At 35.6% G+C, this 27,649-nt stretch overlaps 1 non-coding gene and 1 pseudogene across 1 annotated transcript; both read left to right on the top strand.

Annotated features, from left to right (window-relative positions):
* Positions 1-23,953: 23,953 nt before the first annotated feature.
* On the top strand, positions 23,954-24,075 carry LOC123822304. Its single transcript, XR_006786274.1, has one exon. It is a non-coding gene; the product is annotated as a small nucleolar RNA SNORA28 (small nucleolar RNA).
* An 831-nt stretch (positions 24,076-24,906) lies between these two features.
* On the top strand, positions 24,907-25,729 carry LOC123821800 (annotated as a pseudogene).
* Positions 25,730-27,649: the final 1,920 nt, after the last annotated feature.

Here is a 27,649-nt window from a genome sequence, read left to right as displayed (position 1 = left end):
CAAAAAATGTGGTAAAATATTTAATAACTTGTGACCCCACTCCACCGCTGCCCCCAACACACAGCAAGCCAGGTAAGCTACACTTGGACTATAAAATATGCCCCCATTTTCCTCCTAATTTTGGGGGGAAAAGTGCATCTTATAGTCTGAAAAATACAGTAACTTTTGTTAGGAGACTCACTAAAAAGCACGCTGAGGGGAAGGCAGGATGGAGAAGGCTGGCTTCCCTTCTCTCTGTAGCCTTGGATTCACAGGTCCTAATTTTTTTGTTTCATTTTTCAATCTGGCTTTTTTTTGTTGTCGGAGTGCAATAGTTACCTGACAACTATTTCTTAATGTGTCAGTGCATCAGATGTAAACTGCTCTGATGTAGCCATGAAAGGAAGTCTTAAAAATGTATGGTGTGGTAAGTTGTTAATTTTTAGTTTTATCTCCAAATACTTTCCAAAGAAGTTTTAGAAATTAATAATCCTTAAGTGCTTTATATTTGTAATATGCTCTGTAGTTTTCCTCTTCCTATATATACCACAATATACTCACAATATACCAGCAAATACATGGTACCCACCTTTTTGCTATATAACCAATGTGGTCCCCTTCCCCCCTTTTTTAAAAGGTAAAGAGGACTTATATATCCATGTACTCTTAAGGAAATATTTTTGAGTTCTTGTGAATATTCACAAATTATTTTTAAGAAAGTCTTCAGTGCACTGAAATAATCACAAGCAACTGTGTGTATAATGACTATATTCTTACTTTGGGATTTAGGTGAGTATTCAGTTACAGACTTCTCAAATCCTATGAAATCTAATATGAAATTCTATACATTGTAAAAATGGGTTTAAATATAAAATTGCCTTCCAAAAAGTAGATTAAATTTGATTAAATATGCCCTCAAACATACCTAAAGAAATTTTAAACTCAACTAGTTTAATAATCTCTGTAAAGGATATGAAACAATAATTTGATAAACTGCATTATGCCAGAAAAACCCAGTCCTGCTGCTGCAGCAACTGTAAATTTGGTCTGTTTTTAAAATTGGATGGATGACATTTTTAAAACCACAAGATCTGAGATACTAGTTATAAATGAGGGTTTTTCATAGGATCACTATTCTCACTAAAGAAAAATGCTTATTAAAATTATTTTACATATTATGTGACCTTGATGTCTGAATGGTCACAGACACAAAGGGTCAAATTATTTTAAGTGTCATCTTTCAATCAGCATTCAGCTAAAAATGTGAAAAATTCATGTTTTGTGAAATACATTACACTTTGATTTACAAATTCTTAACTATAATAAACAAGAAAGGTAGGAGTGGGGAAATTTGATCATGAAGTTACAATGAAAAATTTAGCCAGTGGCTTTCACATGATAGCTTTTTGTTGAGGGAGACAGCTTCAGTCACATCAGGTCCTACTGTGTTCTGACAGGTAAGATACAGAGTCCAGTCTCCAGCTTTATAATGTTATTTTCTGGTCTGTCTTCTTCAGCTATTTAGACCTTCAAAGTCTCTTTTAGGACTTTCTGACTTTTATCAAAAAGAAGTCTAAACTTCTTCTTAGTGTAAGTAGTGAATACAATCACATAAGTTCCTAACTTGTCAAATCAAGGCATTCCATTGGGGCAATACTTCTAAATAAAGCCTCAGCCTCCTCAGAAGTGTGGATCATACTCTAGGTAAGAGCACTCAAACCACCTGTTGGTCAAAGGGCATGAAGTCGCATCTATATAGAATAAATACATCTAGGAGTCTAATGTATAGCATGATAATTATACTTAATAATACTATATTGTATATTGGAAATTTGCTAATGGAATAGATTTCCAGTGCTTGCATCACACACACAAAAAAGTGAAGAGATAGGTATGTTAACTAACTTGACTGTAGTAATCATTTCACTTTGTATACATATATGAAAACATCATATTGTATAACTTAAATATACAAAATTTTTACTTCAAAATTTTAAAAAAACACTTTATATATCTTTATACTAAAGACACCTTGTATGGACTCACCAAGATTCATCAATGCTCAAACCACAGGAAGACTGACTTTTCACATCAATTATTCATTCCAGCTGAAGTGGCACAATTGTCTAGATCATGCCCAACCATTTTTCAGTTTACTGCCGCCGGAGACATGTAGAATATATTATAATATCCCATTAATTTGCCACCAACAATACCAAGTAAAGCAATGCCTCACAGAGAGCATGTTCAGAGAATTGCTCCACTTCTGTAATACTTCCTAAAGTACAGAGCTAAGAACCAGCTCTAAATACAACAGTAACTGCCCAGACAGCATGAACATCGACTTAATGCTCAGTTTAGGTCTCATTAATGTACTTTTAAACACTCTCAATAGTGCAGTAATACATTCTCAAGTACTGCTAGAGTATTGTCTGATTTTGGTCTCCATACACATCAAATCTATCTTCTTCCAGTTCCTGTTAAGCTTTTGTGTATTTTTTTCTTAGCCCAACTTACCTTAGTTCACCTTAAGCTTTTGTTACTTTTTTCTTGTCTCAACTTACACAAATATTTGGAAAGGGTGATGACTTTAAGGAAGGAAAAGTGAATAGTTTGCAGGCATGTCTCCATTTGGCAATCTAGAATATACAGAAGGTACATTTTGAAGACATTTTGAAAAAAAGAAATAAAACAGCAGTGGGAACTTGAAGTGACTGTTTCCTTCATTACTGGCTTTAGAAATCATTTAAATGAAATCTCATAATTATTCTGCAGAGTTTGTTTTAAACATTAGATTATTCTTAATTTTTCATTTAATATCAACTTTGTGACTTTTATCAAAAATTCTACTTATTAGCCCTGGCTGGCATAGCTCAGTGGATTGAGCGCGGGCTGGGAACCAAAGTGTCCCAGGTTCGATTCCCAGCCAGGGTACAATCCTGGGTTGCAGGCCATAGCCCCCAGCAATCGCACATTGATGTTTCTCTCTCTCTCTCTCTCTCTCTCTCTCCCCCCTTCCCTCACTAAAAATAAATAAATAAAATCTTTAAAAAAAAATTCTACTTATTGTCACTAAATGTTTCTAAAATAGAAATATATATGTCTGAATAATAATGTATAACATTTTTAAAAAATTGATAACAGATATCTCATCATCTACTATGGGTTTATTTTCCCTCAAGTTCAACTCTTCAATATCTTCTAGAGTCCAGAAACATTAAATATGAGTTTCCAGGTAGTCACATATTTTTGACATTAACCTATATGAATATTTCAAGCCATAACTACAGCTCCCTAGCCATTACTCAGCTCCCTTCTGCAGGAAAATGTTTTTTTTTCTTCTTTACTCTGAATTTGTATTGTCAACGGAAGTGTCTCTTGGTCTCTGCTGACTGGCCTAGGAGTGAGTTCCTAGTCCATGCTGAGTTGTCAGTGTAGCCACACCAGTCAGATAATAGTTCAGAGATGTGCATTTGACCCTGTTATGGTCTAAATGTTTGAGTGTGACACCTTAAAAATTATATGTTGAAGTACTAATACCCAGAGGTACTTAGGTCATGAGGGTATAGACCTGATGAATGAGAATAGCCCCTTATAAAGAAGATCCACAGAGCTTTCTAGTCCCTCCTACCATGTGAAGATACAAGGCTATGTCCCAGATCTGTAAGAGGACCCTCACCCAACCATGCTGGAACTTTCATCTCAGATTTCCAGCCTGCAGAAATGTGAGAAATAAATTTTTATTGTTTACATATACCCAGTCTGTGGTATTTTATTATTACAGCCCAAATGAACTAAGACCCTTCCTTATTTTTTTAAATTTAAGAATAGAAGTTATCTTAATCCTGTCAATGTAAGAAATGTCTAAACCTGTGGAGAATTTTTATAATTGCCAAACTGACAACATATGCCAGTGAGCGAGATCTCAAATGCTCCAGAATAGAACAATTTTTGCACATTCGTTAATGCATTTGAAATTAGGAGAGAATGTAAGGTAGCTTACATACAGGTGGGAAAAAACAAGAAAAAGATTGAATTACAGGATAGTTAAGATTATGTGCTCTCTTTAGGGTGGTTGTGGCTTTTTTGAAAGGTGTGTTAACCTTGATGCACAGAAACAATGGACAAGGACTGCTTAAAGCACAGACAAACCTTTTACTTAAATCATAACCTGCCCAGTTGGGAATTTATGATCAGATCACCCTGTGAGGTTACTTTCATAGAACCCCTTTGCTTTGTCCACAATTCCTTTCCGGGAAGAAGTTGAGAGCTATCAGCAGCCCTTTTTCCATCCTTATGGAAGGAACTCATCTGAGATAACATAGGTGATATGAAGACAAGTATTGACAGGCAAGATGCAAAAAGAGAGCTTTACCAAAGCTGGAGGTCTTGGTCTGGCTGTCCTGAGGCCTAGATGTATCCTTGTTTCTTTTTTATTAATTATATACTTTTAATATGTTTTATTGATTATGAAATTGCAGTTGTCCCATTTTTTCTCCCCTTTATTCCCCTCTGCCCCGTCCCACAATCATTCCCCTATCTTAGCTCATGTCCATGGCTCATATGTATAAGTTCTTTGGCTTCTCCATTTCCCATTCTATTCTTAACCTCCCCCTGTCTATTCGGTACCTGCCAATTATGCTTCTTATTCTTTCTTCTTGACTAAACCGATCAAGTAACCCCAAAACAACAAATTGCTCATTAAACAATTGTTTAGTATACATTTTACTGTCCCCATTTCTCAGTTTGGTAAAGATTGACATATATTTCCTAGATATTATCTCTATTTTCCTCCTTATAGAATTTTTTGTCTTAAAAATTTATCTTAAATTTTGTCTTAAATATTTTATTTACTTGTTTTCTTCATCTTTAGATATTCCTTCTCCTTCTAAAATTAAGAAAGCTAAACTAGTGGTATAATTACTAAGACAAACTCATTGATTAAATAATACATTAACATTAATAATAACATTTTTAGCTAAAATATGCCCACTATGTATAATACTTGAATTACTTTTGTCAATTTATTTCAAAAGCCATACAAATAAAGTATTTTTACAATGACTCAAGGTTCTAGTTCTTGAATTTAATACATCTGTCTTAATGATTAACTTAACAACATATTTTCAAAAAATAAAATGAAAATTTATTTGTGAAAACATCTTAGGGGACTTATTTTTTAGTATTCTGATAGTCAAAGATTGAAAAAATTAATTAATTAAAGAAGGGGAAGGGACTAGCCAAAGAAAATATATGCAAAACCTGTGGACACAAACAAATATGAGGTGATGGCAAGTATGAGGAGGAGGCAGCCTGGGTGCAGGTGGGCAAAGGGGAAGTAATGGAGATATCTGTAATAGCATTAATAATACAAATTTAAAAAAATCCATAAACCAATGAGCTTTTTCAAAAGCAAAATCAGTAATAAAATACATAAAAAGTTCCTATATTGTGCCTATATAACACTAGAAGGTATAAACTTATTTAATTTTTGAGGTACTTAGAACTAAATTATTAAATTATACATGATAAATTCTAGATGCTGCTTTGGTGGCTAAGAATAATAAAGTGGGTTATACTTCTGAAGTAGAGACAGAGCAATGAAAAAATCTAACCTTACTTCTCAGGAACAATAAAGTATTAATCACTGCAGTGAACCAAAAATATGGCAAATTATGTCCATGAATCCATGGCATGAATTCAAAGAGAATAGATTCTAAATAAAATTAGTGTTTAAAGGAAATTGTTATTTAATTATTTTAGAAAAAGTGACAGGGCTTCTTCATGATAATTTTTACTTTCTTAGTGCTCTATCTATAACTCCATTTTTGTTTCCATAGCAACATCCTGACATTAGCACTTACAGTATGTCAATCATTTAAGTGTACTCTTTTCTATCCTTCACATAACTTGCATTGACATTGTCCTGCAAAATATACTAGGTTTTGAGTAAAGATTTGCCAGTGGCATGAAAATAATTTGCATTCCAATTTTATCCAATATTTAGGCTATTTAAAATTTTTACATATGCCAACAAGCAATCTACAATTTTCTTTGCAATCTAATCTATACTATCATATTATTTTAAAAATATTTTAAAATATTGGTGCTTTAATTCTAATTAAACTTATTTGACTTATTCAAAATTTGCTGAGCAAGCTCTGGAGCTCCTTCCTGTTGTAAATAATATAAGGGGTCCTCAAAATGCAAAATAATTACATTTGCCTAAAATATTCAGGTAAAACTTTGATGGTAACCTGAATTTGGTATAAAAACAGATCCTAACATCTTTTCAAAGTCCCCCCAATGCTCTGTGTACATTAAAGCCTCCTGTGAGATTTTAATACTTAAGTGAGAAACTGAGATTATCTTTGATTCCTAGGTCTATCAAGCTAGAACTTTGCTTCTCAATTGTGGGGACCTGGGATAGTGTTTGATATCAGAGCACAGAATGGGGTGGGCAGGTAACAGAAATTGTTCTACTACCCACCTATTTCTCCCTCTGACATCCTCAGCTGGGAAAATTATTTTAATGCATAAGCCCTACTCATATGAAAACATATTAGTTTTCTTCATTGTCCTTTGAGAAGCTACCAAACCTGATAAATAGACCTAATTCATTTTTTGTTTTTACCCCCATTCTTAGACCAAACCCAACTTAACTTGACACTCTCCAAACTGCATTTGATATTAGCAACTCTATGAACATATTCTCTATGAAGCGTTGTTTCACTTGGATCATTGGTGGCAAATTAACTGGATACTATCATATATTCTATACATGCCTGATGGCAATAAGCTGAAGAATAGTTGGGTGTAATCTAGACAATTGTGCCACTTCAGTTGGGATGAGTAATTGATGTGAGGTCAGCTGTCCTGTGGTTTGACTGAATGTTGATGAAGCTTGGTGAGTCCAGACCAGGTGCCTTTAGTGTGAAGATAAATATCAACAGAAAATACAGAGAAGATATGATGACTAAAATGCATCAGTCAGTGGAAGTGTCATGTTGTAAGTGTGTATCCTGCCAGCACAATGCTCAGGGCACTGTTCACAACTCAAACCCTTCTTGATAGAACCAGTCAACAATACCTTTCACTTATTGGATAGGAAGCAGATTATCAAGAAAAAAAATGGCCAAGTATTTAAGATCATTCACAAAGCTCTTTATCTATGAAGGTTACTTTTCTAAGGGAAACTTACTGTAATTCTACTACATGCTTCAGGATTTATCATTCACATTTTGCATTAATATTTCTAAAAGAGAATAAAATATGCAATATTTCTCAAACTTATTTGCTAATGTATTAGTTTCCTATTGCTTTTGTAACCAATTACCATAAATTTAGTGGATTATTATTTATACAGCACCCTTGACTATTTTAACATGCAGATAAGTTTGGGAACCACTGCCTTTCCTAATTTAAAATATTATTCTCTTACAGTTTTAGAGCCCAGTATTGTCAAAAGGACTATGTTCCTTCCAGAGGGGCTAGGGGAAAATCCATTTTGTTGCCTTCTCTATCTTCTGGAGTCCATCTGCATTCCTTGGCTCCATCTTCAAAGCCAGCAATGCAACATTTTATAATTTCTCTCTTGGTCCCTGTGCTTTTATTGTCACATCTCTGACTTTGATCCTCCTCCCTTCTATCTCTCTTACAAGAGCCCCTGTGATTATATTGGCCCCACTCAAATAATCCAGAATAATCTCCCCATCTCTTCATCAGTGTGAAAAATCCCTTTAGCCATGTTGTGTAACATATTCATAGATATCAGGGATTAGGGTGTGATCATCTTTGGAAATCCATTATCCTTCTAACCTTCTAACAGCCACGGAACCCCATATTTTTTTTTTCTCATGGAGTCCCCATTACAATCTTGCTAAAATAGTGTTCTGTAGAATAATGTTTGAGAAATTTATGTCTTTATAAGAAGATGGACAATATCCCAGACTGTGGAAGCAAAAACAGGATGATGAAGTATAAGATGTACAGCAAAGACCAATTTATCCTGGAGAAACCATAAACTGTTGGAGTCCTGTAACTTGTGACTTAAACCAGTTTTGTCAACATGGTCAAAAGAGGTAATGAAAAGCACAAGATCTGCCTTGTGACCCAACAATCCCACTTCTGGGTATATATCTGAAGAAACCGAAAACACTAACTTGGGAGAACATAAGCACTGCTATGTTCATTGTGCTGTTATTTACAATTGCCAAGATATGGAAGCAGCCGAAGTGTCCATCAGTAGATGAGTGGATAAAACAACTATGGGACATTTACACAATGGAATTCTACTTGGCCATAAAAAGAAGAAAATTTTACCCTTTGCAACAGTACAAATGGACCTGGAGAACATTATGCTAAGTGAAATAAGCCAGTCAGAGAAAGACAAATACCATATGACTTCACTCCTACATTGAATTTAATGAACAAAATGAACTAACAAGATAATGAGGATAGACTCATAGATGGAGAGCAGGATGACAGCAAGGGTAGGGGGATTGAGCAAAAAAGGAAAAAGGACTCAAGGACATGGATGTGTGATAATTGCTGGTAGAAGGGGACTAAATGGTAATAGAAGAAATATAATAAAGATAAAATAAAATACAAAAAAAGAAAAAAGAAAAGCACCAGGATTGTGTCCTGACATGTCTCCAGATTCTTTAAATGCTATGTTAAATGTGCCTTAAGATAATTAGGGTATCATGGAAAAATATAAAGAAGACACAAAAGATAAATGTAAGTATTATGACCTATTGAATTAAGGGAATTTGTATGTTTAATGAGGATGTACCATGAGAATAAAAAGTAATCAGAAGATGGAATTTGGAAAGTTCATAAGGTTATGTGAGGTTGATGTGAACAGGGTTTCTTGTATCATGTGAAACAACTTGGCTAAGCTGAGGCAAAAAAAAAAAAGGTAAAATCTAGTTTCAACTAAAAGGCAGCGCACTATAGTGGTTACCAGCCCATGCACTATGCCAAGTTGCCACGTAGAATTGTTCTACCACCTAAACTGCTCTTTACCTCTTTGTACCACAGTTTTCTCATCTGTAAAATGAAGAATACTCCTATTTGCAAAGATTAATGATTAATTTAGGGGCATTACATAATTGAGCTTAGCATATATTAGTTTTTGTTATTACAGTTTCTCTTGCTTCCCAGGAGGAAAGTGAAAGTTAACCTTGGAAGGAAGAGTGCCAGAGCTAAATGTGAACATGTCTTCTTCTGACCATATCATCGCTGATGAGAAGTGAATGAATATCTGGCTATACACCTTCTAGAACAGATGGATAAAGGAAAGAATTATTCTCCTCTGAGAGTCTAATTGATTATGTGAAATCATTGTTCCCCACACATCCATTAATGAACATAAAGAATACCTTGAAAAAACATCAGTGCATTTTGAAATCAACTTGGGACATTAAAATAAAATGGTACCTGTCCCTGCACCTCCAGCCATTCTTATTTACTTCTGCTAGGGTGCATCCCTGTCATTGGTATGTATACAGCACCCTTGACTATTTTAACATGCAGATAAGTTTGGGAACCACTGCCTTTCCTAATTTAAAATATTGTTAACTAATAAGGAATAAACATCAAGTTTGCCACAGAGCAATGTGCTTCAAGTCTGCACTTTCATTACTTTCAGGTTCTGATTAGTGTGTAATCCTTTGACTTGCTGTATGTGTAGTATATTGAGTCATATTAAATTACTTAATATTCAATTGTTTTGACTTATAAAATGGTAATTTCATATGCAGTGATTCTGAGTAGTATTTATGCAGAATAACTCTTGTCCTAAACAACCTAAATGAACATCAGTGAATGAATGGGTAAGAAAATGTGGCATACACAAACAATGAAATATTACCCAGCCATAAAAAAAAGAAATTCTGCCAAATGTTACAACATGGATGAAACTTGTGGATATTATACTAAGTGAAAGAGCCAGTCAAAGAGGGATAAACACAGCATGACTCTACTTGTATGAGGTATCTAAAGAAGCCAAGTTCATAGAAAGTACAATGATGATTTCTAGGGACTGGGAGGAAGGATACATGGGGTGGAGCAATTGCTATTTGGTAAGTATAGAGTTTCAGTCATTCAAGATGAAAAATTTCTAAAGATCTGCTGTGCAACATGGTGCTTATAGTCAACAATATGGTACTGTATAGTTAAAATTTTGTTAAGAGGGTAGATCTCGTGGTACATGTTCTTTCCAACAATAAAAAACAAGTACTACTTGATGAAAACTGGATTTGCTAGCAAGTAGAATACATTTGCCACTTCTTCCACCTAGAATGTCTTCACTAAGAATTCCACCCTAGAAATCTTATCAAATCTTGAAGTCCTAGTTCCAATGCTACATTCTCCATCAGCACTTCATGTTCCAGAATGTCATGAACCCTGCCCATGGAGAAAATGTCCCAGGGATATTAGAAGAGAAAAAGAAATAACATGGGCCTCCTCTAGAGAATCATCAAAGAGTTTATTTTTTAAAAAAAATCAGTTTGGAAACAAAAAATGGGAGATTGTGAAGAACAGAATGCTTGTGAGAATGGGGAGAGGAAGTGGGAATAAGAACACTGAATTCCACAAATTGCATAACAATATGCAAAAGCAGGTACAGTGAGGGTGAGGAAAATGACAGGCACAGCCCTGAGCAACACTGCAAAGCATGAGTGTCTAACTGACGGCACTCAGATTAGCTGAAAATAGAATATATGTGCATGTTGAGATAGTTTGATAAAAGTACAATATTGCTGCAAGCAATTAGATGTCAGAATTAAATTATGCTTATTGCTGTTACATTTGTACCCAATTCAAGTTGTGTGTAATGAAGTAAACTGGCATAAGAGATCAGCATAAATTCTTTCCATGGCTTCCATCTTGGCACACTGTATCGAAGGAAACAAGCAGATGGTGAACTAAGGCAATGAGGCAACATGCTCTATTTGTGCTTGATCCCTAGAGGTTCTTGTGTAACAAAGAGCAATGAAAGTGTGCAGTTCCACAGCACACTCAGAAAAAAAAAATCTCACTCAGGAGCAAAAAGACAGTTTCCAGAACCCCCATCATGCCCAGATTTTAGCGCCCCTCCCCATCATCCAAGCCTTCCCTTTTCCTGAATCAGGGAAGAGTAAACACATCTCCGGTCCTCATGCCCTTGGTGTTCTAGGCTTCAGGGAGCAAAAAAAAAAACAACAAATTTTAATCACTAATTGTAGGTATCACCCTTTATTCAAACACTTTTGTACTTCTTTTACGATACTCATTGCCAAGTTGTAGATGAGTTTTGATTGAGGCATCAGGGGCCTTAGTCCTACCAGCTACAAAGAAAAGGAGAACCAAGACCATGTGAGTTAAAGGAAATCAATCAGCACAGCTGGTTCTGTGGGATGGTAGCTACATTGTAACAAGAGGGAATAAAGTGGGTGAGAGCAAGATAGATTTTTTGAATTTTTTAATTGAACTAATTGGGGTGACATTGGTTAATAAAACTGTATAGGTTTCACGTGTGCAATTCTGTACTATATTATCTGTGTATTGTGTTGTGTGTTCACGACCTGAAGTCAAGACTCCTTCCATCACCATTCATCCCCTTTTCACCCTCTTCTACTTTCCTCACTCTCCTTTCCCTCTGGTAATCACCATACTTTTATCTATGTCAATTAATTTTTCTTGGCTTAACCTCTTTACTCTTTTCATCCAGGCCCCACCTACCACCCCTTTGTTAGCTGTCAGTCTGTTCTCTGTATCTATGTTTAAAAAATGTTCAACATCACTAATCATTAGAGAGATGCAAATTAAAACCACAGTGAGAATCACTTCACACCTGTCAGAATAGCCATCATTAATAAATCAACAAACAAGTGCTGGTGAGGATGTGGAGGAAAGGGAACCCTAGAGCACTGTTGGTGGGAATGCAGACTGGTGCAGCCACAGTGGAAAACATTATGGAATTTCCTCAAAAAAAAAATGGAACTGCCCTATGACCCAGTGATTGGTTCCGCTTATTGGCATATATCCAAAGAAACACAAAACACTGATTTGAAAAAAATATATTCACTACTGTGTTTATGTTCACTGAAACATTCACAGTAGCTAAGATTTGGAAGTAGCTAAAGTGTCCAACAGTAGATGAGTGGATAAAAAAGCTTTGGTACACTTACACAATGAAATAACACTCAGCCTCCAAAGAGATGGAAATCTTACCATTTGGGACTGCACAGATGGAGAGCAATGCAGGTTCATACCCATCAAAGGCAGATATCCAGGAGATTACAACTGTCACTGGAACAAGACAGGGTCCAATGCGTCGATATATTCAATGTTAAAGTGGTAGTTTAATATTCCCAGGTAACTAGTATGTAAAGAAAGGATAGCTGGCTAGCAATTTAGAATGTATGAAGAAGAACCTAAATTACATGCTAAGAAAGCATTCACTAAAATGCAATGGGAAACAGAAGTACTAGTAGAAAATGAAGGCAGAATTTTTAGCTATAGAGGCTGGCACTTGTGTTTTGAGTACATTTGTGTCCAGAGTCATCAAAAGTAAAATAGAATTTCGGTGTGAGCCTGTATCTGCTACAAACTGTCTGCATTAGGCAAGAGAGCCTCAACAGCTAAAAGGTTCTAGAGAGCTAGAAATAGGAATCAGTGACTAGAAGTGAAAACATTTAAGCACCATCAGCCTTGTATAATAATTACTTTATGTGCCTAACACATTCTTTATATAAGACATAAACACATTGAGAGCATGGATGATGCCTAATTTACATTGAACCCCAAGAGAATCTTGTGCTAATTATAAAATTGGAAGATAAAAGCACAGAGAATTGTAGAAGTACCTCTACAATAGCAGTCAGGGCTTCTTGATGAATTTATATCTACTTTTATTCTGTAGATACATTTACTCTTGAATTATAATTGTTATATCACTTCCATCTCACATTCTGTGGCTAAGCAAAACACCTTCTCCCAAAAGTGAAAAAATCAAGAATAATAAATAGCAGTGTATGTCCATTGAGATGCAATAAGAATTTATGGGCTTTAACCTACTGCCCTGGGATGGACAAGGAATAAAATATAAGCATGAAGAAATAACACCTATAATGTTGCATAATGTCAGAGAAATGTGTGTGAGAAATGTGCATGGATTATTCAGGGAATGATGGGCACTCCAATTCAACTGGTGTTTAAGTGATTTGTTTGTCAAACACATTCAACACTTTCTCACACATGTGATTTTGCCTATACAGCTCATTGGTGCCTCAAATTCCCAACAGCATTATTGTGAAAATTTTGACCCTACCTCAGGGTTAGTTCAAATGGTATCATTTAGGTGAAGCTTTCCTTGATCCCTAAACACCAAAGTCCCCCAGTGGAATCCCATTACCTTTTCTGACCCTCCTTACTGATATGTCTCAATGTCAGTGCCCTCGGGTTTGAGTGTTTGGGCCTCTTCTCTTTCCATGCTATCATTGGCAAATGATCTCACCCAACTGCAAGAGTTTCAATGTCATCCACAATTATCATTTCCCTTTTTTCCCAATCCTGACTCCCCCCCACAATGTAGTAAACCACCCACTTTACAACTATACTTGTATATTAATAGAAATCTCAGATTTAACATGTGCAAACAGAATTTTTTATGTTGTCCTCCCAAATGATCCTCTCCTATTCTTCTAAAAAATGAGTTATTTTTTATTCATCTCTTTATCACACCATACATTCAATAAACTCTCAACAAGTCTCCTCAGCTCTATCTTACAAATACACTGAGAATTGAAGGAAGCATTGCTCCTCTTTCCACCACCACCCAAGCCTAACCCTAACCCACCATTTTCTTTAGCCTGGACCTCCTCTCCCAGAGCATCCTCACAGATTGTCCAGGCTCCACTCTTTCTCTAGCCTTTCTCCACAGAACAGGTGGAAAAAATCTTTCAAAGTTTGAATGAGATCATTTGATTCCCCTGCTCAGAACCATCTCACTGAATCTCATCACACATAGAATAAGACCCCAAGCCCTTTGTTGCCACCTGTAGAGCCTCAAATACATTTTTCCCCTGGCCTGTCTTCCAAACTTGAATTCCCACACCTTACCTCCTCAAGCCATTTGTCACCCTGTGCAGTTGTCTTCTTGCTGTTTTTTGGACATCTGGGTTCAGTGTAACTTCAGGGTCTTGCATTCATTATTCCTCTTCCTGGAATGTTCCCCCCTATATCCTCCTATGGTGGGCTTCCTCAAATCATTAGATTTCTGTCACATGTGTTATCTTCTGAGAGGCCTTTCTTGACTTCACATCCTAAAAGAGCTGCCCCGACCTTATTATTACTTTTTATTCTCTTATATTAGTTTATTTATCTCCATATAATTTATCTCTGTCTGGCAACATACTACATATTCACTAACTTGTTTACTAACTTTCTATCTCCTTTGGAATGGTAGTTCCATTATGGAAAAACATGCTTTGTTGATTCCTAGCATCCAGAATAGTGACAGGTATAGAGTGATCATTCAATAAGTATTTGTGAAATAAATAAATGGAGGTTATTTAGTAGTTTCTTTGAAACTTATTTGGAATTTTTTAAAATATATTTTTTAGTTGTTTGATTATATAGTTAATCTTTCCTAGAATACTATGAAGGTCCTTGGGGGCAGGAAAAGTGTCCACCCATGTATCCTGTTCAGAACCCAGCATATAGATTTGATTTAATGATGCATACTTTACCAAATTCATTCATTAAAGAGGAATGGAGCTACTGCTTGGAAGTGTAGCATTTTAAGCTAAGAATAATAAAAGAGGCAATCACTGTAGAGGAATTTTTATAGTTTCTAGGAGAAAAACATGCCTACTTGATGCCTCACTTGAGGAATACCACCCCTTAAAAATATGAGAATATTGAAATACTTGATTAATGACTACTCTATTAAGCCTGTGATATAGAACAAATTGGAGGTAAGGGAAAAATAAAGACAAAGTTCTGTTTAGAGATTATTATGGCAGATGGGGTGAAAAGTCATGAAGTTCAAATGAGGTAATAATATTAAAACTGAAGAAAAGGTACAAGAGGCTCTTTATAGGTATAGTTGGTAATACTGGATCACCTTGGTCACAAATTAGGGGTGAAGATCACAGAAACAAGAATAATCAAAGCAACTTTAAAGTTTTGTACTTATATAGCAGAGAGAGGATCATAATGTCAGTAAAAAATAAGAAAACACCAATTTAAGGAGAAAATTTAAGTTCAGGCATTTTGGATCAGAAAAGAAGGGATGAGATAAAAGCATCAAGATAATAAAAATGGGGAGAAATTTGTAAATGATTACTGTGCCAAGATAAAAAATTTCGCTTTTCATATGATGATCCATGTTTAAGATATTGCAACTTGAAAGAGATAATGGGTGGATAATGATCCTAAGTACTTAGAGCTGGAAAAGATGAAAAACAGACAATGATCTAAAATGTTATGATTGATATATTGTACCAATATATCATAAACACCATAAACAGCCTAAGCTATATGGACTAAGAAAAAGAATAATAGAATGACCCATGGAGATAGACAATGGTGTGAGGGTTGACTGTGGGAGTGGGGGGATACTGGGTGAAGGAAGGAAAATGGGAAAATTGGTATAGCTATAATAAAATAACAATAATAAAGAAAAAAGAGAATAATATACTACAATGTCATATTCTTGGGTTGAACTTCAGTATACCTGAATATTGCTGTATTGACATTCTGTTATTAAAAAAAAGAAACCATAACCTATGTAATGTGGAATTCTGAAATTATTCTCTTAAAAAATAAGGAAAGTACTGTTCTATGGTATATAAGTAAATATAAAAAGAACAAAATTAATTTTAAAGTCATTAAAATTAAATCCAGGATATTTGATTTGCCAGGCTTATCTTATAACATAAAAACACACCTAAGACCAAATAATATTGAACTTCCCTATGAACATGTATGTATATAAGTAATTTGGAGATGCACCAAAAACATGATTTTTCTGAGAATGATGAATCATTTAAATCACTGTTATCATAGAGATTACATTTGTGATACAGTGCATCTTAGCTCACCAAACATGACCAAGCTCCCAATGGTCTCTTTAGAGATTAGATAGGAACCTTTTTGATACAGAGTTATGATTTTTTGTCTGATATTACCTCTATCAGAGGTATGACTGACTCTTCCACAATATCACTCTCTAGATGAAATTAATGTAACAAAAAAGCATGTGTCTTTATTTTTGTTAAATGTCATATGTTTTGGCAAAGAATAAATCAATTCTATGTGCATGGTCTTATTACACTTCTAAAATAGTCTTGAATATCCATTGTTGTATCCTTAAGTAGTCTGTTTTCACCTAATATGTTGTTTCTACCCACTCTAGAAAATTTCCTTGATACTAATCACTTCCAGGTAAACTCCAGACAAAATTGTGTCCTAAGAAAAATTTGCTTTCCTAACTGTTTGCACTTTTTAGTGTCTACCTACCTCCTAACTTGACTATGTCTTCATTGTTTGAGGAGCTTTAAATATGCTTAGACTAAATCCACAAACTACAAATAAATCTGTATTAGATTCTTTAAAGGGTGTGTATACTTTTACCCAGAAATGTCTCTGGTCTAACTCTCTTTTCCTTCTACCAATAATATCTTTTCATTTGCCAGAATTGCTTCAGTGGCAAGAGCAACAACCCTTATAAGCACATTCTTACTTTGGCAAGACCCCTGTCTGAGACAAAATTTCCAAATGTGCTTCTAGTTAGTCAATGTTCAGAGCAAAAACACTCTGAGAGTTTGCAATTACTCCTGGCTATGTCTGGCATTGTAGCTAATACATATAACATAGTAAGATTCCAGAAATTCCATACTAATCCTTTATTATAAATTAAATTTTTTGAGCACTATGTAATTTATGTTAGAATGCTGTGATTTTCATGGTAACCCCTTCAAACAAGCTATGGCAGGTCATTTTGTCATTGCACCTAAAAGATATCTTTGGTCATAAAGAATATGGCATGCTTTACAAGAATCGATACAAATAGAGAATTAAAAAGGGACTGGCAAGAGTTGTTCTTCATAACTGTGTTCTCACACTTCATAAAGCAGAAAGTGAAAGGCTAGGAAGGTTATTAAGTTTTGTGCACATTGTTCTTTCATGTTAGCACATACTGCATAGCAACATAGTATCAGATGCTCCATTTATTCCCTCCCCACTTGGTAGGTAAATTTGGGAAGCTTACAAATATTCCCACAATATTTTTGCTAATTCATAAGTAAAAAGTGATCACAAAAATTTCCAAATTTATTTTCTTCAGATTCAACACACAGAAATTGTTTATGGGTTTAAACAAAATATTAAAAGTTCTTGAAGAAAGTCATAGTTTCTCAATATGATTTCAGCAACTAAAAGAGGAGGTATAATGAAAGTCATCTTTCAACCTTGCCACCTCTTCCTAACTCCCTTGAACACAATAATAAGTGACATCACTTTACACAGTCAGGTACAACTGTCCCCACTATACAGACAACATGAAACTATCCCTACAACTTAAATAGGGACTTACCTGCATTATGCAATCAGGGAACATGCTGACAACAGCAACAACAGAACAGTTTTTCTTACACCTGACAAATCAACATTTACCAACTGGCTCCTAGGCATCCCTGCTGCCCCCGGAAGTCATACTGTAACTAGATCATCTGTGTCTGAATCACAGAAGCCCTTAATATACAGTACCAGGAACTTCTAGTCATCTTTAAGAGCGTGATGAAAATATCATCTCAAAAATATTTTCAATTAGTTCTTACATTGACAGTAAGTTCAGCTGGGCTCCTCTGAGAGCAGGAATCAAGGTAGAAAATTCTCAAGAACAGGGTCAGCTGAGTATAACTTGATAAAAAGATTTTAGTGTTATTTTTGTTTCTACACACTAAATAAATAAGTAAATACATACATACGTACATACATACATACATGCATACAGTTACAATATGATGCCCAGACAAAAGAACAAACACTTTTTAATAATAGCTCTGGGCTCTGAAATTAAGCACAGCAGGAAATGAGAATCATGGATTTCAAAACACATTGCACACTCTTTTTTAAGCTTCATTTGGCATATTTCTGTGTAATCTTCAACACTGTTGTCTAACTGCAAACACAGCATGAAGGCAATGTGGAAACTTTATGGCATGTAAGTAGGCTTGCTGAAAGTTAAAAAAAAATGTGTATGTCCCTGAAATTTTCTCTTGTTTCTTTTCCTATGATTTCACTCATATGTGGGAAAGAAAACTGAGACTCACAGATGCAGACCATAGTGTGGTAGACACCAGAGGAAAGGGAGTGAGAGTGGTAGTGAAACGGGTCTAATACATGGTGACAGAAGATGATTTGACTGTGGGTGGTGGGCACACAGTGCAATGCACATGTCTTATGTCATAGAAATGTACACTTGAAGCCTATATGATCCTATTAACCATGCCACCCCAATAAAGTTAAATGAATGAATTAATAAAGAAAGAAAGAAACTCTAATAGGAAAATCAATGTAAAGTCTCTGACTCAGTACTATGAATTCCAGTGCTAGGGATCTAATGATGGTGCTATATAAATGACATATTCCATTACGAAGAATTTATTAATCATTTTACAAGTGCCAGGCACTGTCTTGAGGCACTAGGAATACAGCCTGAATAAAACAAAATAAAATGCATGTCCTTAAGGAGCTTACATTCTAAGCAAGAAAGATAGAAAATAAGTTACATAAGATCTCTGTGCATTAAATGATGTCAATTACTATGGAGGAAAATAAAACATATAAGGGAGAAAGAGTGTTGAGGACAGAAGCAGTTTTCAGTTTTGAATAGGTTTCCAGGCAAGAGTTCACTGGAATGGCGAGCTGAACAAGGATTAAAGTCATGTAGATGTCTGGGAGAGAGCATTCCAGGTGAAAGTAATAGGAAGTTCAAAGCCTTGAGGTAGCACCAAGGTTGGTATGGCCAAGAAGAGTAAAGAGCCAATAGAAATTTATGGGAATGAGCAAGGGTATGAGGAGAATAAGAGATGAGGGTCTTACAAACCATTTATTAGATGTTGACTTCTACTCTGAGTGAGATGATGAGGAGAGGTATGGTTTTATGGATGATGTTTCCAGGGAACACTTTGGCTGCTGGGCTAAGAATAGGCAGGAAACAAGGGCAGGGGAAAAAAGGAACACTTAGAAGGCTATTGAAACAAGAGGCTATGGTAACTTGTACCAAAATTTTAGCAATGTAAATGATAAGAAGTACTCATATTTTGAATATAGAGATAAAAATGTTTAACTGACAGATTGGATGTGGGATGTGAGAGAAAAATAGAAGTGGAGGGTCCCAAGGTTGCTGACCCAGATAACTGGGAAAATGGAGTCGCTATTTAAAGAGACAGAGTACACTGAAGGAGAATCAAATTCAGGAGTGCAGAGAACAGGAGTTTGTATTGGGACATATGATGCTTACTATAACTATTACACAACTAGTTGGTGCTGAGTGATGAAACATCCAGGTGAGAGATAAATTTGATTGCCACAGGAATGAAGATTGTTTTTACAGTCAATGCTCTGGGTGAAATCACCAAGGTTTGCAAGTGAGGGGCAAAGAGAACAGGTCTTAGGACTGAACCCTGGAGCACATTATCATTCAGAGACTAGAGAAAAGAGAAGGGAAAAGCAAAGTAAAAAAAAATATGGAAAAGGTGATTAGTGATGAGGTATGAGGAAAAGTGTAAGCATGGATTGAGTCTTTGAAGTCAGGGGAACAAAATATATCAAAGAGGACATAGAGATCAACTCTGTCTTAAAATGTTGATAGGTCAGTAAAAAGGTCATTTGATGTAACACTGTATATGTGATTGATGAACTTTATAATAACAATTTCAATGGAGGTCTGAGAGGGTGAGTTGGTTCAGGAGAAAATAATCAGAGGAACAGAGGTTAGTAAAAAAATAATTTTTAAAGAAGTTTTTCTATAGAGAGCATCAGAGAAATGAGAGACTCACTAGAATTAAGTATATGGGGTCAAGAAAAACTTTTGTTTTAACAGGGAGAAATAATATCATATGTATATGCTGATATAAATGATTCACTTCAAAGCATTATTAACATGACAGTTAGTAAAAAAATATCTGGTATGTCCTAATAAAGTGGTCTATTTCTTTTCTAATAGTAGCCTGGGCCACTAAACCATCAATTGCTAATAAAGAAGAAAACTTGGAACATGTTTTTACAATACTAAATTAAAAGCATAAATAACCTACTGCTATACCTTGCAATTTTTCAATGTGTCTACTCAAACTCTCATTATCATTGATGACCATTTTGTCCCCAAAAAAGTCTCATTATTTCAATTGTCATCATGAGCAGCTTGTCTGATAAGCATACTTCAAGCAAATTCTTCCCAAATATTTGATAAAAATCATAAAGGCAGAGTTCTGTTAGGAGACTCTTCTCAAAGATTATAGTTTCTTGGAAAAGGAACAGTTGCTTTTAGGAGCTAGATGTTACTGAGGAAATGTAGAAATAGGGGCATGGATTACCTTCAGGGAATGAGAATCAATCCTGGGGAAGAGCATAATTATGTGATAAGTTTTTAAAATACTGATACACTGGATTCATCCTCAGAAACTCTGAGGTTTACTTGCTTGTGGATAGTACCCAGCTATATGAATTTTCAACAGCTCTCCAGAAGACTCTAATGAAGAGTGTTTAAGAACCACTATTCTTGGTATATAATTTTGATCATCATCTTCCATGTTCTCAGGGTTTAGTTGCAAGGAATCAAGGAACAATGAGATTATCTGCTAATCCACTCAGGAAGCACTATGGTATAGTTGAGTCTCTAGCTCAAGAATGATGTTTATCTTAGTAAAAGTCTTATGAATCCACCTTAAACTAATGTGCTATTACATAAGTTGCTCTGAACTCTGTTTCTTACCTCTCTCCAGTTCTCAAAACCTATCTTAAAGGTATGAACCAAGATCTAAGTCATGAATTTAGATTATCTAAAAATATTATACCTAAATTTCCAGTCAAGATGGAGGCATAGGCAGACATGCTTTTCTTTCTCCCACAAACACAAGAAGGATCACAACTAACCTCAAAATAAAAAACAGCCAGAACTGCCAGAAAGTCAAAATGTATGGAAGTCCAACAACCAAGGATTTAAAGTCATATTCATCCAGACAGGTAGGAGGGGCAGAGAAGGGAAGTCAGGGTGAAGAGGAAGCAGTGTGGTGCAGAGAGACAGCAGCAGAGGCAATGGAATGGGTGGCCCCACATTTAGGTGTGGTGGATAAAAATCAGGAGGGATACATTGTGAGTGAGTGATCAAGTCCCAGGCCAGACCATGCAGCACAAGTTTCCAGCACTGGGAAGATAAGCCTCATATCTTCTGGCTATAAAAACCAGGGGCAGTTGGAGTCTTGGAAGAAACTGCCAGTTTCTCAAGAGAGTTCATTTAAAGAACCCATGAGGACTTAGAATATATGCAAATCCACCCACCCTAGGAATCACAATCAGGGGTATAGGTAGAAGGGCACTGGTCATATATGGGAAGTGGGTGAAATGGGGCTTGCAGAAGCCAGGTAGCAGCATTGTTCCCTCTCCAACCCCTCCCCGACACAGTGCCATGAGGTGGTGAAGTGGTTTGCCCCACTCTGTTGCACACCTAACACTTTGCCCCATACAACTTAACAGGCATGCTAAGACAGGGAATCAAAGCAGCTCTACCTAATAGACAGAAATAAACACAGGGAGGCTGCCAAATTGAGGAGACAAAGAAATATGGCCAAAATGAAAGAACAGAACAAAACCCCAGAAAAAGAACTAAATGAAAGAGATAGCCAAATGATCAGATGCAGAGTTCAAAAAACTGGTGATCAGGATGCTCAGAGAACTCATTGAGTATGACAAAATATAAGGGAAGAAATAAAGGCTACATTAAGTGAATAAAGAAAAATCCACAGGGAACCAACAGTGAAGGGAAGGAAGCTGGGGTTCAAATAAATGAATTGGAACATAAAGAAGAAATAAACAGTCAACCAGTACAAAATTAAGAAACAAGAATTCAAAAAATGAGGAGAGAATAAGAAGACTCTGGGACATCTCCAAATGTGCCAACATCTGAATCATAGGATGCCAAAGGGAGAAGATAAAAGTAAGAAATTGAAAACTTCCTTAAAAAATAATGAAAGAAAACTTCCTTAATCTGGTGAAGGAAATAGACATACAAGTCTAGGATGCATGGAGATTCCTAAAAAAGTTAGACCTAAAGAGGACCACAACAAGACATGTCAAAATTAAAATGCCATAGGTTAAAAATAAACAGAGACTCTTAAAAGCAGCAAGAGAAAAGCAGAGAGTTACTACAAAGGAATTCCAATAAGACAATCAGCTGATTTCTCAAAAGAAACTTTGTAGGCAAGAAGGGACTAGCAAAAAGTATTCAAAGCCATGAAAAACAGGGACTGATAACCAAGATTACGCTATCCAGTAAAGGTATCATTTAGAATGGAAGGGTAGATAAAGTGCTTCCCAGACAAGGTAAAGTTAAAGGAGTTCATCATGACCAAGCCATTATTAAGCAAAATGTTAAAGGGAATTATTTAAGTAAAAGAAGATCACAACTATGAATGTTAAAATGATAACAAACACAACTATCAACAACTGAATCTAAAACACAAAAACAAAAACAAATTAAGCAGAGGACCAGAACAGGAACAGAATCATGGATATGGAGATCACTTGGAGGGTTATCAGTTGGGTGGGAGGAGGGGGAGAATGGGGGAAGAGGTAGAGGGAGCAAGAAGCATAATTGATAGGTACAGAATAGACCTACCTGGGGGAGGTTAATTGAGTGGGGGGAGGGGGAGGTTAGGAATGGTATAGGAAATGGAGAAGCCAAAGAACTGATATGCATGACCCATGGCCATGAACTAAGGGTGTATATTGCAGGAGGGAAGGAGGGTACTGGGTGGAGGGGGGCAAATGGGGAAAAATTGGGGCAACTGTAATAGCCTAATCAATAAAATATACTTTTAAAATAAATAAAATAAAAATATTATATCTATCCATACTATTGATAGAAAATAATTTTTATTAAGCGACCTGGTTGAGCAGAAGGAAAGCACAAAAGTAAGCCATCCTTGGGATGCTGTGACCCCATGTTAAATGGCATGCTTAACTTCCTGATGTTGTCTTTCTTTTCCTATACTACCCTAACTTGTTCTTCACTTCCTTTAGTCCATTGTTTTCTACCCCCTCTTATGTTTTTTATCTTTCAACATTTATTTCTATCCTTCTCTGCTTTTCTCTTCATTCTCTGGTATCATCTTTTACTTTTCTTTATTATTTGGGGCAATATGTGGGACCAAGGGATGGAAGAGAAAATAGAGCCTAGAGATGCAAAATTTTGTGAGATCCTTATAATCGTTTAGGAAAGCATTTCATGAAAGGGGTGATGTTAAAAAATATTCATCATATTTCAATACCAATAAAGTACAGGAAATAAGTTCCAATGCTATTGAATCATTTACTCAAGATGAACAAATTATAAAGTGGAAAGTCACATATACCATATATGAATACACACTTCAAATGTACATTTTATTTATTCAACAAAGAATATTATTGCCTGACATTACCAGAAAAAGTTTGAATGATGCCACCAGCACCCTCATGGAAGAGTAATTTACAATATATTCACAGTCTAACCAACATAAGTAGGCTTTCAGATCCAGTACATACATAAACAGAATTCAAAAGAAATTATTTGAGAGTAAAGATTAAAAAAAATCATTACTATGTGCAGTCCTATGTGCATTTACTTTAGTACTTACTAAATATTGGTAAATGAATGAAACCTTTAATAATCTTACAGAATTCAAGTAAAAACTTTTTTAAATACTTCTATTTTTGGAAGCAACACTTTATGGCAGATGATCAAAACTCTCTGACACGTTTTGAGCTTTCTCTGCCAGCAAAGTCTAACCTATTGCAGTGCTCTCTCTTCTATGAAACAACCCATTACAGAGACTCAGTGTTAAAAAAACTTTTTGTACTCTAGACATTTCCATTCATCTTTCTAAGATAAGTCATACTTTTTCCCAAACCAGTGAGGCTTTGGGGAAAATATTCTATAAATCTATAGTATAACTTAATCCATTAAAATAACTTTATTAAACATGTTGATTGCATATCAGAGATCATAGATACTGATGAAGTAGAATAAATCCAAACATTATGGTTCTGGAAGACAGGAAGGATTAGATAATTGAGTCCCACAAAGGAAATTGTCTTTATGATTCCAGTTGAAATACTCATTTTATCTTTTACCAACATTATTTGGAAGTTAAAGTAAAATTGTGGAAAGAAATATAATCAGCTGTGAATTATAAAATATTAGTCCTTTTTTCCCTCTTACTATAACTTTGTCAGTATTTTAATGGTAAATATACTTTCAGAATTTTGGTTTTCTTATATAAAAATAGCAGGGATTTTGAAGCCATTTGAATTTAAGCTTTAAATGATATGGCTTGTTACCCCCACTTTATAAAGTTACTTTAATGTGTAATACAATACACTTTAGATGTATAGTAAAAAGGATCCTATAGTAGGTATACATCTTATACCCATTCATTTATTTTTTCTGAATTGCTATTTATTTGTTTAAATATTTGTGTCCCTGGAATATTATGTGTTTCTTGAGAACAGAGCATAGTCAAATCTTTATCTCCAGTAACGAGGACAATCACCATACATAAGAGACATTTGATAAATGTTTGTGTATCAGATATCTTGGTTGCTTGGAACAAAAAGCCTACTGTTTTAGCTTTTTATTGTGGCACCTCGAAGACTGTCAGCTGCTTCAAGATGAAGCTGAATGAACATCTGTTTCCAGACACTGGTTGCCAGAAACTCAATAAAATGGGCAATGAATGCAAACTTTATATCTTTTATGAGAAGTATACAGACACAGAAGTTGCTGGTAATGTTCTGGATAAAGAATGGAAGACTTACGTGGTTTGAATCAGTGGCGGGAATGACAAACAAGGTTTCCCCATGAAGCAGGGTGTCTTGACTAATGGCCATGTTTGCCTGCTGCTGAGTGAGGGGCATTCCTGTTACAGACCAAGGCAGATTGGAGAAATCACAAATCTGTTTTGAGTTGTATTGTGGATGCCAATCTCAGTGTTCTCAACTTGATCACTGTAAAAAAAGGGGAGAAAGATATTCCTGGTCTCTCTGATACTATCATGGCTTGTTGCCTGGGGCCCAAAAGAGCTAGCAGAATCTGCAAACTTTTAAATCTCTCTAAAGAAGGTGATATCCACCAATATGTTGAGACAAAGACCCTAAACAAAGAAGGCAAGAAACCTAGGACCACAGCACCTAAGATTCAGCATCTTGTTACTCCATGTGTCCTGCAACACAACCGTTGGCGTATTGCTCTAAAGAAACAATGTATGAAGAAAAACAAGGAGGAGCTGCAGAACATGCTAAAGTTTGGGCTCAGCAAATGAAAGAGGCTCAGAGAAGGAAAGAGGCCAAAGAAAATTGCCAGGAACAGATCTCCAAGAGACGTAGGCTATCTTCTCTGAGACCGTCTATCTCTAAGTCTGACTCCAGTCAAAATGAGATTTTCTTAAAGGAATACATAAATAATAACACCATAAAAAAGACTATACTACTTTAACATTTTTAATAGATATGGGATAGGAAAAAATCCCTGTTTATTAGTTATTCCCCTCAGTAGTAATCCTAGAGCAGGGTCTCAGTCTGTGGACCACAAGATTTATGAAGTCATAGAATGTTTCTGGTTATTTCATTTGACCTGAAGAACGTTTTAAAAACTGTAGCTCGCACATGATATGCCTGTAGTGGCAGCAATGGGAGAAGTATAGCTCCTGTTGTTCTATTCTAGGACTGCTTCACACTCTATTTCACAACATAAATCTTGAGTACATTCAAATTTATGAGCCTTACCTCCTGCAGTCCAAAATCGTAGGATTGAAAGAGCCACAGTAATCTATCTGCCTCAGCCTAGATTCTAGAAAGTGTCTTTGTGATTCTGCAAGAATCTGTGGCACATATAGACAGCCCCCTGCGTTCGTAGGTTCTGCATTCATAGGCTCAACCAGCGACAAAGTGAAAATATTCAGAAAAAAAAAGGTTATGTTGTTGCCATTGAGTACTATGTAGTTAGGCTTATGATGGTTACATCTATACTAAATATGTACAGGTTTTGTTTTCTTGTCATTATTCCATAAACAATACAGTATAACAACTATTTACATAGCATTCATATTATGTTAGGTATTATAAGTAACTTAGAGATGATTTAGAGCATACAGTAGGATATGTATAGCTTATATGAATATAATACATCATTTTTACATAATGGACATGAGCACCCATGGATTTTGGTTTCCATGGAGAGTCTTGAAACCAATTTCTCATGGATATAGAGGGATGACTGTATTACTTTCAACTATTTTGATTACAATGTAACAAATTACCACAAAAGTAGCAGCTTGAAACTAGACATATGTGTATGTTTCTGTGGGTCAGGGGTGCAGGCACAGATTGACTGGGTCCTCTGATAAGGTCCCACAAGGCTGCAATCTAGATGTCAGCTGGGTTACAGTCCATTCTGGAGTTAGAAGTCTTCCTCCAAACTCCAGTGACTGTTGTCAGAATTTAGTTCCTTGCAGTTGCTGGAGTGTGTCCTGCTTTCTGGCTGGTTATCCACCAGCTGCTGCTCTCAGACCTTCACAGACCACAGGGTCCCTTGCTATGTGACCCTCTCACAGGCTTTGTCTTAACACAACACTCTTCTGTAAGGCCAGTGAGAAAATCTCTCTCTTCAAGAAGGGCCTCTGTTTTTAAATGACTGATTAGGTCAAGCTGACCCAAGATAATCTTCCTTTTGATTAACTCAAAATCAATTGATTTAAGACCTTAATTACAGCTTTGTAATTACATCTTTGAAATACCTCACTTTTGCCATATAATATAACCTAATTAGATTTATAACATCCCATCATATTCAGTGGTCCCACCCACACTCAAGAAGAGGAGATTGTACAGACACCAGAAATCTAGGAGACCATCTTAGGATTTTTACCTACCACAAGGATAGATGTCTTTCAGGTAACCTTGTTTTCCAGGACATAAATTACATTAAGATATATATGTATACATGCATATTATATATAGTATACAAAATATGAAGTATATATTGGATTTGCTTAGTTTAAACATTACATATCCTTAGATATGTATACATGCAGAGTATACATATGTGTGTATATTTGTAGGTATACATTTGTAGGTATATACACATGTTTTTTCCTTCTATTTCTTTTTCTCCTCTACCTACCCTTCTCTTCTTGCTTCTTCTTCTTTCCTTCTCCTCTTCTTATCTCTTCTTTTTAATTAAATACCAAGTAGAGTTAATTTATATGACTTTCCAAAAATCAAGGGACTGTATTATGACTTTGAGAAACAGGCTGCAGTTTTCGATATTATCCAAGCACCCACTGGAATACTATGGTAGGCCATGTGTTTGTGTTCTGTAACTGAGATGGAGGTTACTTTTTACATTGCAGATCTC

This window comes from Phyllostomus hastatus, unplaced genomic scaffold (assembly GCF_019186645.2).
Source record: "Phyllostomus hastatus isolate PE091 unplaced genomic scaffold, TTU_PhHast_1.1 phas_contig_40, whole genome shotgun sequence".
NCBI classification, from domain to species: Eukaryota; Metazoa; Chordata; class Mammalia; order Chiroptera; family Phyllostomidae; genus Phyllostomus; species Phyllostomus hastatus.
The sequence above is the reverse complement of the archived record's forward strand: the minus strand, read 5'-3'. Positions and strand labels throughout refer to the sequence as shown.